Below are 21,300 nucleotides of genomic sequence, written 5' to 3' on the forward strand. Positions count from 1 at the left end.
CGCACCATGAAGGATAAAAGCTTGCTGGTTTGGTTTAGAGAGAGCCACAGTTACAAGGAAACCCAAGGTCTTACTACTGCCACTGTGAAAACGTAACTGCCTTAGAAGTATGCAGTGGCAACTTGTCAGCAAGCGTAGTAATTTCTTTTTGCTGCTGAATCACAAAGGCTTGGACAACTTCTAGGACATTTAATTTCCTGGCAAATCACTTGAAACAGTCACTTATAGAGCATTACCTCACAGCTTCTGACATGTAGGAACTCCACAAGTCTGCTGTCACACAGAGCTACAGACCTCACATTAAAGCACTGCAGAGTATTACCCCTTTCCTTTTCTGCAGTCAACTTCACCTTTAACAAGATTTTTTTTAACCACTGCCTTCTCCTTCTCCTTCCACCTTTGCTTTGCAGAACAAGCAAACCTGGGTAGCATGGATTGCCTGACATGATGCTTTAGGTGTTGGTCCTACTGTTCCATTACATAGCAGAGTTTACTGTGCCTGTGCTGGGTCTGCCAAACCATCAGCAACTCCACTGCTCTTCAGCACACCCCTGCCAAGAGCTGATGTGTCCTCCCTGCCTTCTCTTGCATTTCTTCCTGCTTTGCTCAAAACAAGTCTTCTGTCCCTGCTGCCCAACAACCTTTCCTGCCTCCATGGCTCAAGGAGGAGCCATGTTGTTCACTCCCAGCCCAGCAGCTCCCATTACTGCCCCAGTAAGAAAAACTACAACGAACGTACGGCATAGGCTGTTACTATCACTCCTTTTCTCTCACAAAGCAGGCACTGCCAATACCAGACCTCTCAGCTGCAGCTCTTTTCTCTGCATTAAAGTTATCTGTGGGGAAAAAATGTGTCTGTACAACCTCTGCTTGAAATATCAAAACTGTACCTGAATTTCAATGTGTCGGTTGGCTTCTTCAATTTACCATGAAAACAAAAGCATCAGCAGTGTCCCCATGACCGCAAGGTCCTGGAGGGAACAGAGCCACAGCAGGTCACAGGGATATTAGGCCAAGCTGTCTCATAGGAAAGCTGTGGTTATACTGCCTGCCACTTAATTCCGCTAAAAAACCAAAATCCTCCCTAAAAGCCCTAAGCCTCAAAGTCTTTGCTGTCAAGATACACAGGGCAAAGGAGAGAGAAATGCACTTCCAGCAGCATGGTCTGTGTTTTTCCAAAGGAACAATGGGATCATGCAGAGTTACTGCATGACTGTCCTGCACACATAAAGATCATCATGATTTTTGAACTATTTTTAGCCTTTTGTAAAGCCTCAGATTGCTTTTGGACATTTGCTAACTGCTATTTTCTACCTGCCTGTTCCTCCCCAGCCAAATAGCACACGATCTTTATGCCTACATGCACAGAGTCTTCCCTTTCTCTTCAACTGCAAAAGCGTGGAGCTTCCTCCTGTTCTTCATTCAACCCCTCTTTAACATCTCTTCTTCAAATGCATTTTCTCCAAAAGCCCTATATATTCCATCTCTTTCCTCCCAGCTGCAGCAGATAATTTTAGGTTATGGGGTGATGAGAAAAGGGGAGCTTTGCTAAGTTCTCTCTCACCCCTACATCACACCTTAAATTTCCATCACTCCAGGATGAGCACACAATATATTACTCTATTCAGTATTTATTCACCATAAATAATACTACATCTCTTACCAGCTGCTGTCAGAAAGTCATATCTGGCTAGGATCTCTGTCCTCTGGTGCCGAACTGGACAGACTAGTGGTTAATACAGGAGCTCTTCCAGACACAGAAACTACTAACACCAGCACCACTCTGTAAACCTTAGATCACACAGACCCACAGACACTGTCTTCTTGTGCCATCCTGTTGCTGAGGCAGGGCCAAGTTAAAGGAGACTCCTCCTGGAGATCCATGGATCAGAAAGCACTGGCAGTTGAGAGAGTGAATGTATAAACAGACAAAGGACCCTCTAAAAGAGACCAGTGTTGCTACTCCTTCCTGATTCAACCAGTAATGACTAGAAACTGGTGTGCTTTCAGCAGTGCAAACCTCCAAATTACTCTTCTTCAGTCTCTTAATCTGCCCTGGTTCAACCTCCCCTCACCCTTTCCTTTATAATTGTAAAGCTGGGTTGTTTTGGCTTGCACTTGACTTTAATATTGATAGGCTGTTGATGCTAGATGAGGACAAGAAGCAAGGCTCTTCCCAAGCTAAGGCAATTTTTCTGTTTCTGCCTCTTGTTGTACAGCCTGTTTCACATTTTCTCTGCAGCAAGTAACTGTAAGAAATGTTCACACAACAACATGGTGGGACAAAAACCAACATGAAAAAGTAAAATGACACCTATTTCTACACTAATGAAACAATTACTAACTAATCGGAACCAAGCAAACCAAGCATGATGCAAATGCAGGGTAACATTTTCTAATAAAGCTTTCTGCTCACTCAAGTGGCAAAGAGATGTGTGGCTTTGGAAGGCTAGAACAAACATTTACAGTAGATTGTAAAAGAGCTCACTGGTTTATGAGGTTTTGCCCTCGTCCAGATACTTCTAATTCAGGCCATGGTTACAGTTCAGTTTTTTGTCCAGAATGCAAGAGCTTACTGCCTTCTTTCCTCCTCAGTAACCTAACAAATTCAACTGGAGGGAGGCCAGACAAGAGCCTAACAAACAGCCCAACTCTTCCCCAAGCTCTCTTGCCTTCAAAGGGTTGAGAGAGGTCCTCCAGCTGCTATAGTGAACTATGATGGGACACAGCTGCCCCAAGGCACACAAGTGCTGCAGGGTTGTGCTTCTCGTGAGAAGATAGCTTTTCCTTCTTATCTTTGCTTAAACCACACATGTTTCAAGAAGGAACCTCAAGTGAAAACTCCACTTGACAAGAGATTTTTAAAACAGTGAAGTCATGTGAATTACCACAAGTGACAAGACAGAACAAGAGGAAATGGCCTCATGTGGCACCAGGGGAAATTTAGATTGGACATTAGGAAAAATTTCTTCACTGAGAGTTATCAAGCACTGCCCAGGAAGTGGGTGAGTAACCATCCCTGAAGATATTTATAAGACCTGGTGCTTAGGTACATGGTTTAGTGGTGGACTTGATGATCTAAAGGGTCTTTTCCAATCTAAATGATCCTATGAAAACCATATACACTTACATGAAGCATAGCAATATTTGAAAGGCTGGCCCTAGTGCATAGAGCTGTTCCAGGCATGGGAATGAGCACTTGGGAAGAGTTTGACCCTTTGGACCCACTGAGCTTTGCTCAATCCTGAGCAAGCTTATTTCTTTGCTGCCAGCCATCCTGCACCTGAAGGATGGAGATGCCACCTAGAAAGGTCCACAGGAAAGAAAAAGTATACTGCTTTATAGGCAGATGGTCTAAGCCTGGGACTGGGTCTAGGCTGAGCATATGGTACCCATTACATATGTTAGAACCAGATACTGACTACAGGGAGAAAGGTGACTTAAGCCAGACTAAGAATTCTTCAGTGCCACTGAGTGATTTTGTGCCCCGTGGAGGCAGAGTTCATTTCAGGCAATTATCTCATGTGCTCCCTACCAACTGCTCTCCTCAATGAGGATGGGCAACAGTCCATACTAATAAAGACAATGAAAGTGATCTGGACACTGGAATGATTCCAGGAATAAATTCCCACCTCCCCAAAAGCTGGAACAAGCTAGAAAGAAGGGTATCACACTGCACATATGGCATGCCAGGAGGGGAGAGTTGGAGTCAATCTCATCACCTACGAAGGATAAAAGAAAAGGAGCAAGAAGAAGCTTGTTAGAAACACACAAAAGAACATTTCACGTTGTTTAGGATAACCTGTTGGGCAGTGCAGGTATTTAAATATTCATACAGTGTTCATCAGGTATGAGGTAAGCAATGTCTTTGCATCCCCTCTTTCCCCTTAAAAGAACTATCATTTTTGAACAGTAAAATGTTACTAGTTCTTTCAAGCACAGACTGAAATAGAGATACATGTCTGATTCTTAAGAGGAGTTTTGTTTCTGTTGCTCGTGTATACTAAGTTACATTGTGTCTCTAATCAGATCAGAATTCTTAACATCAGACTAGGTTCCAGATCTCTATAGCTCTTTTTGCCTCTACCAGACTTTAAGAAAGTTACAACACCTCTGGCTCTGCCTGAGCACGTATGTGCAAGAGAAAACATGAAGAGATGGTACATCTGAAACGGGAAGATGTGTGACAAAAGATGCATTAACTTGCTTTGCAGCAAATTGGCCAAGTTCCTTTTCCACCGTGTCTAAACCCCTTAATGCCAGGAGAACAGCAAGAGCACACAGAGATCATACCAGGCTTAGATGCAGGAGGAAATCAATGTCCATGTTCTGTCCTGGCCAGCCACGGGGAGCCATGAGAGGCGATGCGGCAGCCAGGTCCACAGGGCTCTGGAATCAGCACTCCCCTTGGACCAGAGCTCACTTCCACCAGCTGCTCTGCAATCATGGGACACCTTGCTCAGATTTACTTTCCTGATCTGTTCTGTGCCCTTAAATGCCCAGACTTCTGAGTATCATTTTCACCATCATTCTCCTCTACTTATATATATAAACTCCCATTCCTAGAGCCCTGCAATCATGGCAGAAACACAGCTTAGGATCTGAGCTTTATCTAACTTTAACCTGTTCTGGAAAGGGGCCCTAGCAAGCACTACAGGTTTGTTTCACTGATTTCCCATTGCATTTCCAGGTTTACACAAAGGTGCCTCAGTGGAAACTGTAATCTAGTACTCCTAAGTCCTGACATAAAAAATTCAATGCTTCATAATTCATGTGCTTTTTTTCCCAGAATCCTCCATCTCTGCGTTTTTCTTTAAAAAACCCTAACATGGAAAAGGAATACATTTAGCTGGATCATGCCTAGTTCTGTGAGTTTGGTACTAAATCCTAAGGGAGAATAGCTTGTTCATTTTTTTGCTGAGTGTAAGTTACATTAAATATGCTGGACCTGTGCAGGTTTCTGCTAAGATGCCTCTGTAAAACTGAAATTCACTTGTCTTTTGAATGTCTGGAAATGTTAATGAAGCATAAATCATCTCCCTTCATCACTGACCCCACAAATCTCATATATTATATAAACATATGGATATTAAAATTATACGCAACTTATAGTAAGTGGTATCTGCCTTTCAGACACTAGGCAGGTAAATTATAGACTCATAGACTAAGGAAAAAATCTGGGACCACTAGTTATACAGTGCAATAAACATCAAAACCAGAATAAATTAAAACTGAGATAATTTTAAAACTGGATACTGTCCAATTTCTCTGCAAGAAAATAGAACAAATAGTTTCAAATAGAACAAGGGCACTGGAACAGTGTCCCAGGGGGAAGTGAAAGCAGAAGAGGTTTGGACACAGAATCTGCATTTAGTTTATTATTTTGTTGGTACTTACCCTGTCACTGTAACTTGGCTTTCTGCCTCTTCATATCAGTACAGCACAACTTTACAACCCTACTGCTTTGCCCTGTCTCTAGGAATCCATTGCAAACACTTACACCCTCCTGAAATCTAAAAGAACACAAACTTAGGGCATGCAGCCTCTAGAGGTGACAAAGGTAACAAAAAAGGAAAATGCAAAGCTTTGGTAACACTGTTCTTGTCTTTTGCTAAACTCTCAAAATTTGCAAGCAAATGCAAAAACTAACTGAATGGATTTCACATGTAATGTATTTGCAGTTATAGATATATATATGTCTATATCTCCATATGCAATCTTGTGCATACCCCATGTTGAGTGGAGGGTCCTGAAGCAAATGGGATGGATGGCATTTAGACCAGGGCACCCTGCCCAGCCCTCCTGTGAGGCCCACTGCAAGCACTGAGCTACTAGGGCTTAACTGGTCCTTGAGCACTGAATACCATTTTGAATTTCTCTGTCCTCACAGGATTTGCTCGATACTTAACCCTGCACACTTGTATTAATTTTGCTGATTTTTGTGCTTGAGTTGCTGGGGGAATTACTGAGTGTAAGGTCAAAGCTGTTTCACATTTGCAGTATAAGGCGCTTTATCCCTTTCCACCTTGCCCTTTAGTACTTCCATGTGGCAGAAGGCAGGGATGGAGATAAGGATTAACTTTATTTAATGTGATATTTAATGTGTGAAAAGGTCCCAAACCTTCTTTTTATAGACAGTTCTGCAAAACAGACCAAAGGACTTTCAAAATACAAAAAAAAAAAAAAAAAAAAAAAAAAAAAAAAGTCAGGCTTTGTTAAAAATGTAAAATAGAATAGTTAGCATTTGACCAACAGAAAACATTTTAAAAAGACTACTGTAAATGGAAAAGAAATGAAGATGGGTTAAAACCAATGTTCTCTTCACCCATGGTCTCCCTAGAAGCATGTCCTTCTCCTCAAACTATATTCCTGCCATCAGTCACTTTCTGCAGCAAACTTGGTAAGGAGTCCTTAAGGAACATGGTCTTTAGGAAGTTTTCTCAGTTCCCTGAGATGCTGCTCTCAGTTCCTTGCAATGCCTCTCTGGCATCCCATACTCAGTGTTTCTCAAAGCCCCTCCCCTTGCTCCTTCTCACTGGTGTCCAGGGAATGTGTGATTTCTCTTCCATGCTCAAGGGTTTCCCCTGACTCAACCACACCATTTACAGGAACATGAGTGAAATAATTGAGACTAAACAGGTCAAACACACAGCCTGTCATAAAGCATGATTATAGACTGGTATCCTGAGAAATTAAGGGAAAGTCTTGACTGCTTCATTCAAATGACTGTCAAAAGTCTGCTATGCAGCAGACAGCACTCAGGGGTGGGTTTTTTTGCGAGCAGAAATAGAGTGAAAGTCCAAATGTCATCCATGGGATCCAAATACATTGCCATCTGATACCTTCATTTTCAATGATGTTTATAGCATATGACAATTCTATTCCTGAATGAGCACTGCTTGGGCTTCGCCTCCATGACCTTCTCCTCTAGTTTAATAACTCAACAATTTATGGCAGAAACAGGTTGTGCTGCTGGCAACTAGCAGCACAAAACTTAGAAGCCCAGTGCTGAGCCCTGCTACCAGACATCCTCACCCAGAGTTACTGAGGGACTCTGCTAACTAGCTCTGTCCAGCACACAGAGGTCACAGACTGTGACAGTCACAGCCAGCAACTTCATGGAACTCAAAACACAACCTCACATTGAAACCTTTCTCTTCTTACAAGGCCAAGGAGGAGAGAGGTACAATCTGCCTTTGCTGTGTGTCTCACCATGCAAGAAGCATTAAATGAGTCAAAAAAAAAAAAAAAAAGCTGAGAAGCCTTTTCTGTGAAAATGATGCCATTTCTGCAATGTGATTGCTTTTATGAGCTACATGGCACCTTTGATTCAAAAAAGCATTAAAGCAGAGGCAAGGGTCCCGACTGAAGTGCTAAGACAAACAAGTGAGAATGCTTCAATATCAGCAGTATATTTATTCCAAATTGCCAGGGGAGGAAAGGAGGACTGTCAAGCACAGTGCTAGGCTCAGTGACACCAGGAAACCCTACTGTCTGACCGGGCAAGAGAATCTGTTTACTTTAGGAATTATATTTTCTTCATGTTAGATCGGTATGTAATACTTTGGGTAGGTTAGCATAAATAATCCAAAACCACATTTCTCCTCATCTGCAGATTCAGTGAAGCTTATAAAGGCTCTCATAAATTAATTTTAAATATTCATGCAGTGTTCATCAACCATGTGTCCCAGCAAACCTACAAGGACAAGTTTGGGCTTTCTAGGCTACTCCTCTTCAAAAACTGTACTCTTGCATGTAAGCATTCACCTCTGTGCTGCAGTGACAGCATATACTGCTGCTTGCAACATTAAACATCATTCAAAGGAATAATCTTCATGCTACTAACACAACAACACACACACTGTTGAACTCCCTTCTCCTAGAGCTAAGTGGAAATCAGACCTCTGTTATTCTCTTCCCTGAAGCACCTTTTCAAACAGCATAATTTTAACACCATCTCCCCTTTTGTGCATCACATCAAAAAAAAAAACCCTGCAAACATATTCCCTGACTCCTAACAAGACTTATTTTGTCAAGTCTTCATTTTCTGCTGAGAGCTGAAAATGTCAACATTGTCCTGCATCTTATCTCTCGTGCCTTGCTGTGGAGAGAAAAGTATCTCCCTTGTGGACAGAATTACATGTTCTCAGCCTGACAGTAACAGATATCGCTGTGCTGCATTGAGTAAATTACATCAACTTGAACTAGACAAGAGATGTATCCTGAAATATGAAAAAAGGCAGCCACATCTTTAGATGTTTTTCAAAAAACATTTTCCTTACATCACAGTAGGAACACACAGAAAGGAGACAGAAAATTCAACAGGATGTCACCTAGGAACAATGATTTGGATCTTCTGTTGTGCACTGGACCAGCTGCTAGGTGACAGCTGTCCAAAAACTACTTCAGGCCAAAGATTCACAGCCTTATATGTCTGAGGTTTAAAATTTTTATTTCATTTTGACACGTCTTTACGATTTTGCTGCTGATTTCTTTTCTACCAGGTCTGGTCATTCTCTGTGGCCTGATCTGAAGCCCAATGAAGTCTGTCTCATGATATTACAAGACTCTGTTAATCAGTGAGATGCCGGGGGGAGGAAACAGCCCATGCAATGTAATACATGGAAACATTTTACTGAACTGTCTGTGCACAAAATACAGAACAAAAAAATCTAGCAACCTGTTTCATATACTCTATGAAACTATATGAAACCTCTTCAACTATACTGAAGTCATTTCTTCTCAATTTGTATTCTTAATATCAGATAATTCTTGTTCTTCATAAAGATGTGTTAATAAAATCAGTAACTTATCAGAAAAAAAAACAAAAACAAAAAACAATGATTACAAAAAAGAAACATTTTAAATTGAGAGAATCCACAACCAGCAAGATTTCAGAAACAGCTGACTACCTCTTTGGTCTCAGTCTCTATGTTTCTACCCTCCTCAGTCTTGTATAATAAGATTTAAAGGTGCATTTGGCATTAACTGCTCCTTCAGGTCTTATCTGCAGATGAAAATCTGCTCTTGAGACAGATACTACCAATGTTTAATTCACTATTGAGGAAAAGCATCCAAGTATTTTGTGACTGTTCAAAAGTGTGTGGATAAGGCCTCTCATTTCTGACAGCTCATGTTAAAAACAGTAATTGCACCGTTTTCTCTACATCTTTAAAAATACTCGTCTTGTACAGCAAAGAAAATAATGTTCTTTCTCTCCTCATTAGCCCTATATCAGGAGAAGAATAGAGAAAAAAAATTTAGTAAGAGTATTTACACATTCAATCAAAATTAATAAACAGGCTTCATATGATAAGGAACATTATTGTCAAGGGCTATTCTGTCTAAATATTCTTGTTCTAATAAAATCACACTTGATCTAATAAGCATTGCTTTAGTACAAGGCAGTGTGAGGGGTCAGCCAAACACACTCTTAAGCAAAGTATAAATGATCTGGATAAATGAGATTAAAGTTTACTCTTAAAGCAAGCAAAGGAACTAAGTAAGACACCATCACAGTCCAACTCAATCCAGTCTTATATCAAATACAAAGAACTTCATCTCCAGGCACAGGACATTTTTTAGCACTCCAGTAAGTTTTCTGATTATTTAAAAAGATGGTACTTCAGGGTTTTCAGTCTGGCTACAATAGCAGCTGTTCCAATGACCAGAAGCTTCAATTAATCTGTTTCCTTAATAACCCCATCCCTTTCCAGCATAGCACACTGGGCCTTGTCACTCATCCCTACTACATTATTGAAATGGATATAGAAAAAGAAGAGAGTAATTAAAATTAATGTAAAATATTATAATGGAAGAAAGAAAAAAACCACATGCTTCCCTTTTTAATTCCTCCCCCAAAACAGAATTTGAAATTTGCCTGATTGCTTTGTTTTACACCCTCATCACTGATGACTCTGGGCCTTCACAGATCTGGCAATAAAACTTTGAATTAGCAGTCTATGCCTGTACCAAACTGAAGCTGAGAGCTGGGGTGCAAAGACATAAAATAAAGCTGTTCTGGGTTATTTTCAATAATACAGCATTGCAGCAGCAAGGAAAACTTCTGTGAAATTTAGCAGACTGACTTACCAAGGAAATATTTTTGGGGACAAATTGTAATTCTCCTTTTACAAACTCTAGCACTGCCAATCCAAGTTTCTAGGATCTGTGATGAGGTATTTGTGTGCTTGTGGCTATATGAACTGTTCCCAAACCATGGAACACAAACAGGAATCAAGATGACCATCTTTTCCTCTTGAGAAAACTGAATAGTGCCTGGACTACTCCTAACCATCTGCCTCTTCACAGGGCCTAATATGGAGTCAAAAGCTATTTGCAGTCACTGCTGCTATCACTGCCACATGGTACCCCATAATCTCTGCTTTCTGTATCTCAGCAAGCTCAGTATGCAAAACCCCAGGCTAAATTGTTAGTATAGTGAGATGCAATAAGAGGATATTGAAGATTATGAAAGGATATTTCAGCAGCAGCTCCTGACCCTTGAAAGGCAGAATTAGATTTGAGGAGAAGGTTGGTTGTTTTGACAGAGATGAACAGCAGGATGGAGACAGCTACGGCACGCTGAAGTAGCTCCCCAGGCAAATGTGATACACAAAAATGAGTGTACTGTGATGGAGCATAGACAAGGTCTGAATAAGAGAAGTCCCAGAATTTATAGATAAAGCAGCTGATTCCTCTGCTGCTCTGAAAGGAGTCTTTGTTCCTTCTCCAGCATCAGGAGACATCAGTAGCTGTATAAAATAGGATGTCAGTGTCCTCTGGAAGCTTACTTGCCCAGATTCTTACTAGAAGTAGGAAGCCAATGCCTGTACTCTACAAAAAGGGGTTTACAAGACAATTGATTGTGAATTATCATCCAGTGATCCTAAGCAGACGTAACCCAGCCCCCTCCCTTCTTTAAGAAAGCAGGGATTTTATGCTCTCTTGGTTTGTCAACAAGGACATTGAACCAAGATCAATAGCAAAGACTGCTACAAAACACATGAAATTTTTTATAGTCCTTGGCCCCAAGACTCCACTTCTGGGAAGGGAGTTTGCAGATTTGCAACTCCCTTCCCGTAAGTGCAAGCAAACCCAAGAATGTGTAGCTTTGCCATCTGAAAAACTACTCTTTGTAGTAGCTCCATTGTGTAAATTCCATATCTGCATGAAAAAATAGAACAGAAGTACCATTACTCCACTCCCATCAGAACTGCTGTGGAAAAATGTCCAAGAGCATATACTTACAGTACAACTGAATGTATAATGTCAGGTAATAGCCTCTCCAATTGTGAGTTATTTATATGTAAAGTTGCCACAGTAAAGCACCACATTATTTCTGCTCTATTTCAGCACTCAGCAGCTAATGCAGAGGTGACAGCATCAGAACAAATATCTGAAGAGAGGAGGACTGAGGGAAGCAAGTTCATATCACTTGGTGCTTTGAGAAAAGCCCTTGCCTCAGCCAAAAGACAAGTGAACCAGGGCTGAATTATGACACTGTGTACAAGTTCTTTGAAATTAAATGGTTCTGACAGAAATATTTGGTTGGTCAGAAGATTACATGCTTTAAAGAGACATTGTTATATAAGAATATAACGGTTCATCAATTCTAGGAAAAGGAGAGGTATTATAGGAAAAAAAAGAGAGAATAATGCAAGCCCTGGGGGGTGAAAGTTTTCAGGGAACACTGGGTTACAACTTAGTCATATTCATGTCCTTTGGAAACATTCCATTCAACTAGGAAATCTCTCTAAGCAGTACCTGTTATCACTGATAAAGGGGAATGTATTCACTACCCTTTAAATAAAAAAGGCCACCATTTGTTTTACCCTTCTTGAATGCTTCTCCTATATTGCCATTACAATGAGAAAGCACAACAGCTTTCCTACTGTAAAGTTGCTCACTGTTGTCAGTATCTTTTCAAGGGAAGAGAGAATGGATACAAAAATACAGTGAATACACAGTAAACTCCATCTCAGGCTCCTAAAGAATTTTTAGGCACATACTGATAGGAGATAACATTAAATGGGAGTACTTTATAAAATGTAATGTAATAGTAACAGAGTAAATATAAGAACTGTTTACTATCAAATATTTTTCTCTCTCCTATGAAAGAAATACTGCATTGTCTCTCTCTTCCAAATGAAACTGCCACCACAGAATTCCCCTTTTTAAAAGGATTTTTCCCCATTAAGCTTTATCTGATGGGTGTCCTTGAAATGTTGCAGAGGCAAACAACTGCAGTACTAAAATGACCACTTGGCAGCTTGCTGATGTTTGCTGAATCTCTCTCTCTCTCTCTCTCTGAGCCAGCTCCTGCTTTGTTTTCTGCTCCCTCTTACAGTGATCCCATACAGCATAGATATCTCAGAGACTGACATGAAACTGCAGTTCCAAGGGTTTGTTTTTTCCCCTCAAGAGAAAGAGGGGTATTTGCTTGAGATAAACTTAAATATTCCACCCACCTCAACTCCACTGCAGTTCAGGTGTGAAAGCAAGTGCACTTGCATGGCAGAGGGTTAGGAAAGTCCATCTTTGTTTCATACTAGGGTGAAGTCTAGGATTCAATTATTCCAGAAAATTGGAGTTCTCCACTTTCACTTGCACTGCACAAGCTCTGACAGTGTAAATTGGGAAAGGCAAATAATTTGTATTCCTTAAAAGAAAGAAGCACAAAAGCCTTTGCTTCATTTCATTCACAGTAGCTATAGTTAGGCCTTACAGAAAACTGATTCACTCTTAATTGCTTACAGGTATTTATCAGGAAATGGTTTTGCCCCTGAGAAGATGTTAATCTGCTTATGCTATTTAACTCCTCCCTGAATTTACACTGAGCTTACAACAACAACAAAAAAATCTCCTTGACTCTTTGCAATTCAACTGCAAGCAATAATTGACCAAGACAAAATAGTGCTGGAAAATCTGTCTGTCAAATATCATCAACTTACCCACTTTTGCCTAATTCTATCCTCCTACAGGACAACAGAAAATACAACTTCACTTTTCAGAAACCAGCCAGCCACCATGGCATACGCTAGTTCTTACCAGGTACTCCTAGACCTACCAAATACTTGGGCAGCAAAGAGAATGGTGAGCCCACATCAGTGTCTTGCTCTGGCTTTCACCAGCAGAGCTTTCAGGACCATCAGGCCCATGTCTTTGTGTTTCCACTGTCAAAGAGGCAATTCAGACACTAAAACACATGTCCTGAGGCATGTTCTGAATACATGACAGTGTGTGTGGCACAATATACAAGTTTTATTTGCCCTTGTTAAGGATGACATATGTAACTTGGTGTGGATATAAACTTTAGCCAATGAAACTTGTGGCCATAAACTTTTGCTAATGAAGTCCTTCTATGCTATACTGTCAAATATTTTCTCTTTCTCTAATTATATAGAAATACAGTAATATGATGAGCAGGTAGAATCAGACATTAGGCTAGGCCAGTGTGAGATGTTTCTAACTGTGGTACATCACAAGATACAAACCTGTCCAAATCTGACTGGCAGTAATTTAGGAAGGCTTAAAACTTATCATGGCCAACAGATCTATGATTATCATAGAGGAGTTATTGCCTGCTGTGTAATTAGTTTGTTCTCACTGAGCTAGCCCAAGGCATACAGGCATTTTGCAGTGTTGTAAAACACCCTGGAGAAGGATGACTACTGCAGATGGAAAAGCACTCTCCATTGCAACACACAGGCTGGGAGAGCTCCCTTAGCCCCCTGTACCTAATGCCTTCGGAGCTGAAGAACCTGGTTCACATCCTGCTGCCTCCACTTGGTGTTTTATGTGCACAGCTGGCTAATGACTGTGTTGTATTATGTATAAAACCATTTACTGAGATATGCTCACACTGTTAATATGCTGTAGAGTATTGTTGCTTTGTTTAAGGGGCAACTCTGGGAAACATTAATGCTGGATGGTACAAAAACAAGGGTAATTCCAGTCCAGACTGCAAGAAGAGATCCACAAAGCAGCCAAACGTTTCCATCTGCTCAGTGAACAAAGAGTCTTTCATGCCTCAATTTATGCCTTCTGCTGTCAGCAGTGAGTAAGGAATCTTCCCGACATTTGTAAGGGGCCATGTTGCAGAATGCTGCTTACCAGTGCTTCCCTTTGGTGGCCTCCGTGCTCCTTGTCCCTCAGTCTATGCATGAGGCTTCTAGGCTGTTTTGACTTGCTCTAGCCCCTTTGCAACTCACCCCAGAGAAGGTGCTGCTCTGCTGCACCAAAAGAAAGCAGTGGTCAGAAAGTTTGAATTAGGCTTTGAGAGTTTGATTCTAACCATTTCACTCTCTTCTCAGATCAACAACTTATCACACACTTCTTGAAAGTGTAAAACAGCAAGAAAACTTTTGCTTCAGCCTGTCCTGTACAATTCATCTCTGGAATTCCCACGTCCTAAGAGGATGACTGCTCTAGATAAAAACAATTATTTACAGAATGTAATGTAAGCCTGTTACCTTCTCACTACAACTTCTAATTACATCCTGATTTTTTCTCCCTTATTTTACTGGTTTTGTACTTTCACTGATGCATCTCTAGAGTGGCTTGAAGAGCATGTTAGAGACTCGAAAGTATTGAAAAGTTCCACAAAGGCACCAAAAAAAAAAAAAAAAGGTTGGTACTGAAGACATGTGGATCTGCCAGCATACCAGCAAACAAATACAAATACAACACAGTTTTCTTGCTCACAGTTAACTTCTGGGTGGGAGTTCCAGGCCATTGCACTGCTAGGATCAAGCAACACAGAATGAACTGCACTTGGTAAAATTTCCTGGCTATTTCCTTGCCTTCCCCTTACCCATATTATTTCTCAGCAGGATTGTTTCCCAGGACAACAGGAGTGATGGAGGAGCTCTAGCTCCCTGGAGTAGCCAATCTACTACATCACTGATATCAGAAAGATGACTTAGCCCACCTCACTGTTTGTTGTCTATGTTCAGAATGCTTCTGAACTTTCCCTCAGCTGCTGCTGAGGGATAATGGAACTTGCACCACAATATGGAAACACACTGCACCAGGTGACTAACATCATGGCTTAGTTTATGTGAAACAAGGGATACCCAGGTACTGTGAGATGCCCAGGTACTCCTATCAGCCTTCTCACCCGCTGCTATCCTGCATCCCCAATGCCTTTGCAGAACTGACAAGGTCAATGATTGACTGTAATAATCACAGAATATTAAAGGTTGGAATGGACCTTAAACATCATTCAGTTCCACCCCCGCTGCTATGACCAGGTTGCTCAATGCCTTATCCAACCTGGACTTGAACACTGCCAAAGATAAAGCATCCAAAACTTCTCACAGACAACCTGTTCCAGTGCCTCACCACCCTTACCTGGCCTAAATTTCCCCTCTTTCAGTTTGAACCCATTACTCCTTGTCCTATCACTACAGTTCCTAATAAAGGATCCCTCTCCAGCTGCCTTGCAGGTCCCCTTCAGATACTGGAATATTGCTGTGAGGTCTCCACTCAACCTTCTCTTCTTCGAGAAGAGCCCCAACTTCCTCAGCCTGAGCACTGCAATGTGCTTTAGATGAAGGCCATTCAACAGTTTCAGCTCATTCAGAAGGGAGTCACCTGTGAATGTTTCTTTAGAGATAGATAGATAGATAGATAGATAGATAGATAGATAGATAGATAGACAGACAGATAGTTGGATGAATGCATGGATACATACACACACTCCTCCTTCAGATCCCTGGATTTATGCTGCCTTCCAGATAATTATGCTCTGCTTGGATTAATTTGTTCAATATTTTTTTCTATTGGCTTGGGCTGCCAATAGATCCACTTTGTTCTCAAAAAATATAAAGGTAATACTCTATATAGTTTTGCAGAAGCAGGAGTGGGTTTACAGACTTGAATCCCAGAGAATGTAGTGGGAGATGCAGCACACTGCAGCCTGAATCACTGGTTTACAGGTCTGCCACAAAGATGACTTTCTCAGGAAGCTGCAAACAGAGAATGAATGTCTGGCTTGTGTTAATCCTTATCAGGGGAAGACAGGCTTAAATGAGTTTGTTTACAACAGTGTTCAAGTTTGCTAAAGTATTTTAATGAGTAGGTAAAAAGAAGAGGCTGTCAAAAATCTAGTTTTCCTTTGATGGAGGAAGGAGGAGAAAATCTAAAATAAAACAGGTATGTTTTCATACACAGAAAATAACACAGTGTAAAGACTTGAGATATTTTTCTATTAATAACATTCAGAGAAGCAGGCTGTACTTTATGATGTTACTCTGCCTCTGAGCGTAGTGGAAGCAAGTGGAAGCTTGTTATAATTTTATTTTTTTTTGGTGGTGCATGCAGTTTTTCCATGGAGTTTCCTCACTGACTGATCCTAACCTATGTAAGAATCATTATGAGGTTGCACCCATAATGAGGACACAAACAGCATTAACAGACAAAAGAAGTTAATAGAAAACAGTTAAGATCTAGAGGGTGGATACACCCTTGTTTTTGATGTATGTTTTGTATCTCTCATTATACTTATACGCACTGCACACTTACATGTACTTTTAGGCTGTGACAATTCATCCCCAAAGAAATGAAGATCAATGTTGCAGTTAAAAGTAAACCCTAATAACAGATTTTCCAGGAGACTTTAAAGCTATTTTTCTTTGCAATATTTTATGAAAGCATTCTGATGATGCAGTTTGAATTTCTTGGCTCTGTATTTTACTATCTCACCTATGTGAAAGTGGACATTGCTTGTACATTGATGAATGAATCGGAAGTTTCTCCAGTTACACTGCTGTTTAACCAAGCACTTCTCTTTACTCCCTTCTGATGATTCCCAAAGGTCCCCTCAGTAATTCCCAAACAGTGTTGCTACAGTGACATTGTTCTCACTGGGCTCTTTCCTCTCTCTTCCACCAGTCCTTAAGAAATGTCAACTGTAAGGTCTATACAGAAGCTAGAATCCACACCAGGTCTGATTTCTACTGGACACCAGATGAAGAAAAAGCTTTTATAGAAACAATGTGGAGGCTCTACTAAGTGCTAGAATAAGTAACTGACAAAACACAGAACTGTTCATTCCAGTATTTTGAGCTTTTCCCTTTATGTTAACGGTAACATAAAGACAATCAACATAAAATTTAAGGGGCAGTTACCAGTCATTTGGTTTTCTATGTACATACTGTGGATTCAGAATGGTTTTGACAGCAATGGCTATTACTGCTTGAGAGACACTGCAAGTACCAGGATTATGACACTCTGTAATGCCCAACGCCGATTATTGCACAAGTGAGACAGCTTTTCTACCACACATGAAATATTTTATACAGCCACAGCTGGAAAAGTTACTTTATATTCTGCTATAAATATGAAGAAAATATCACTTGGAGAATCTTCTAAGATAAAGATGCATGAGCTGAAGCAAGCATTTTGAAAGGGCCAGCTGTAAATAGAGGTTGTAACTTACTTGGCTGGTACACAAACACTCGAACTTCCTGCAAGCCATTTGCAAGAGCAGATTAGAACTAAAGGAAGGTCAGAGAGTCTATAAAATACATCAATGTTATGGCAGACATTGTTCTATGTGTCTCTGAAGACACTTTCATCTCATATGAGCTGCGTTATTTTGTTGTATTTAACATGATACTGCACTGAAGAGCTTTCTCAAGTGAAGAACATTTGTAATTTAGGATGCTCCATAAATAGAACTTTGTGCAAACAAGGAACTAGGTCAGGTCATCAGATTCAGGCTGAATGACATGCTCAATGCACTGTTTGTTCTATTCTTCTCAAACTAAAAATTTATTTTACTGGAGGATAAGGATTTGTTTTTCTTTGATCTTATTTGGAACATGGTGAATGCATACAGTGAAGACACAATGACAGGATGCCAGGGTAAATTACTATATCCTGTAACATTAAAACGTGCCGTTAAAATCTGAGTTTTCCAAGGCAACTAGATCTTACTCTCTCCTCTGCATATTTTATTTACATAGGATAGCTAGCATTTATTTTCAGCAAAACATTCTGTGGTGACATCAAGTCAGCTATAGTGTAATGTGTGTGTACATATATGTATGTTCAGTGTACCTCCACTCTAGACAAATTCAATTGTGCTGAGATCCACTGCAGCTGGCATACAAGCTAAGTAATAAGAAACCTGATCCGTTACCTACCACCTATACTACATTATTTCTGCAAAGTATAAAACACTCTCAGCCCAACAGGCAGATGTTCAAAGTTAACACTTGAATTAAGAGTCCTGAGCAGGTGATGGGCTGATTTTATGGTGGTTTATCTTCAGTACCCCATTTCATTGAATTCAATGTGGCTGTGGGCAACTATTTCAATACAGATGAACTTAAATGACTGAAGTTCATTTAATGTTTGACTTTCCTATATTGAGAACCAGGAGTGTGAACCAGCAGACACCAAGCTAACTTTACAATAATTTCAGCAGGAACTGAATAAAAAGGTTTGGGACAGGCAGTTCAGGTATGAATTCTGATACGGTCTTTCCTCCTTTGACCCACACCCTATTTACAAACTGTTGGCAGTTCCCCTTCTCCATCAGTGCCCCAGAAAATTAGAAAAACAGGTCACACATACCTGGTCACACACATAACAGGTCAGAAATACTGGAGGAACTAATAGTTCAGAAAAGAGATGACTCATGGGGAAGACATAATCTATAAATATCTTCAAGGCAACAGCATAAATGTATAAATGAAAGATGGGAATTGTTCTGCCTCAGAAGTTGGTAGGTAAGTTGGCAGTGTAAGGAAAAGAATAACTAGTAAGTGAATAGCATCTCCAGGGATGTTGGCTAGGAACAATTACTGTAAACATTCAAGAACCGGTAAAATCAATACTAGTGGGTAAGATGCATTGAGAAGACCTGCACAGCCCCTGGAGCTTTACTAGACACTTCCAATTTCTGGTGCTGTTTTTGCTATCCATGGCATTATGGTAAGCCCTAGAGAAAGAAAAGATTACACTCACCAAGGTAAATGTGGCTGTTTAAATTACAATTATGTGCAAGCAGGCCTTTCATTGACTCAGCAGCTGACATCTCCTTACTATCAGTGATAGCTTTTACGACATGCTAATGTAGAAGGTACTACACACCACTGATACAAATTCATAGTTGCTAATTATATCATTAATAATCCTGAACCTATATGCTGTTAATTTTATTGATACAAATAGTATGATTAATTCCATCAGGCGTCAGCAGTGATGTAGAGTGACACAGTATGCAGTCATCTCCCTGAATGACTCATTAGGCTCACAGAGAAGGACCTCCTTCCACTGCCACACCTGGCCTGCCTCAGGCATTGATGGCTCAGATGTCTTCACTTCCCATCAAACACAGAGCTGCTGAAGTGCAGTGACATATTTTTATTAAATGTGAAGAACAAACCAAAAAGCCCTCCAGCACATCAGAGCTAGGACTGCAATGCCAGACAATAACAAGCTGCCTGTTGCACTTCAGGTTCCTCTGCAGTGCACATGCACTAGGATGCACTGCAAAACCCCCATGTTTCTATAGGAATTATAGCTCATTTTGTGACTTTACAGTTATTTGGCAGTTCTTCTTAACCTCCACATTCAGTTCATTGCATCACATCTTATTTCTGTACACCCATAAACCCTGAACAACTGCATTACACTATCAGCCTTTATTTTTTTACACTAGCTAGCAGCAGAAAAAAATTTGTTTTGCCTCAATATTCTTAAAACATTTGGCATTATTACAATCTTTTTCTGGCAGACATGAAACTAAAGCCATTAGCCATTAGTAAAGCCAAAGCAGCCAAAACTCTACATTTAAGGAAAAAACTTGAGCCCCCTGGAGTGTGATGTTTCCAAAGTACTTACCACATTTATGGCACCCCACATGTGCAGAGCACAGGTCCAAGCCTCATGTTTGCAGCTGGGAATGCTCAGCATTTATGCAAATCTGGCCTAGCACACATGGTGTATGAGGAGCAAAACAATATCAGCAACTAATTCAAGACTCTGGCATACTGCATGAGCAGAGAGAGGGTGAGTTAAGACTGCAAAGACAATGAATCAAAATTCCTGTGTCTACTACACAGGTGCATTTCACCCATCAACTTCTTATATGATTGCCACTTTCAAAAAAAGTGAAGTTAAGTGTATTTTCCTAGGTAATAATGTAAGAAACATCCTCACTAGATTCACAAAAGGACTATCCTACAGTTTCTTACAATTCTTTAGAAACTCACAAAGACTGGATGGCATGGTAAACACAAGAGGATGTGGGGGTTTGGCAAAACCTATATGCCTCCTGTTCCTTGTTTAAAAATTCTGAGATAAGTATGATCTAGCTCAGCCAGACAGTGCTTTACACTACACCTGTGACCATTTTATCTTACTGTAACATAATGAGCACATCAAAAAATTCTTAGCACAGATTTTTTTTTCCCCTCAGTGTTTACATTAAATTTGGCAGACTACATCTCTGCTTCATCACTGATTCCACCCATGTATCATCACCGCATAAATGATGCTTACAGCTTTCAGTAAGTCAATTTGAGGAGTGATTAATTTTCCTATCTGTTAAACCTTTAAATATTTGATTTGCAAATGAGTTTGACTTTCATCCCAACTACTTCCCCATTATTTCATATATTTTTTGAAAAGGTACATATATATCCTTGAAGATCGGCTTACCAAGCATCATGCAAGTGCAGTTTCTCTTTATTGACTTCTGTGTGTTGCTTTATTTTTCTATCCTTTAATCTCTACATTTGTCACAGAAGAAACAGAGGACAACCAGTTAAGCCTCACCTAAGCCAGCTGCTAAGGAGCCCTGCTCTAGGCATAGAGGAAAGCAGACAATTCTTTGAGCCTCACTCTTAGCTCAGCACAGGCTGTCTTCTTGGGCCAGTAACTTTCCCAGACTGCAGAGGACCTTGAGTACCTGCTAACCTAAATAAATGTCACCATTCAGCATAACCTCAAGGAACACTGTGCATATGGGAACAACAAATACAACCACACCTGCATCAGGACAGACTCTGCAGGAAGAGTAACTACCAAAAAAAATTGCTGGTTTTAATAGATAATTATTAGCCAACAACTTGTGAGAACAGCAAACTTATTAAAAGGGTAACTTCAGCCCTAACAACACCTAGAGAAGCAATTCCTGGCCCTGTGTGAGCAGCACTGGAAAGAACATTTTTAGACCGGAGTGTGCAGTTCTGACCTATACGTAACAATATGGCTGTGGGTATCTTAAAACAAGTGCAAAGGAGGATCATAGAAGTGTCCCAGGAACAGACAAAACCATGCTGA

The 21,300-nt window shown here is 40.4% G+C and overlaps 1 protein-coding gene across 33 annotated transcripts in view; it reads right to left on the reverse strand.

The window, feature by feature from the left end:
- TSPAN4 (tetraspanin 4) overlaps positions 1–21,300 on the reverse strand; it is a 413,364-nt gene that overhangs the window by 89,844 nt on the left and 302,220 nt on the right. Inside the window, exon 1 of one of the 33 annotated variants that reach the window (XM_053981274.1) lies at positions 4,294–4,325. The exons of the other annotated variants lie outside the window; for them this stretch is intronic. The gene's annotated coding sequence lies outside the window, so the exon portion shown is untranslated. Of the gene's footprint in view, positions 1–4,293; positions 4,326–21,300 lie in introns of those variants that run through there. 33 annotated transcript variants of the gene reach the window in all.

This window comes from Vidua macroura, chromosome 6 (assembly GCF_024509145.1).
Source record: "Vidua macroura isolate BioBank_ID:100142 chromosome 6, ASM2450914v1, whole genome shotgun sequence".
Classification (NCBI taxonomy): Eukaryota; Metazoa; Chordata; class Aves; order Passeriformes; family Viduidae; genus Vidua; species Vidua macroura.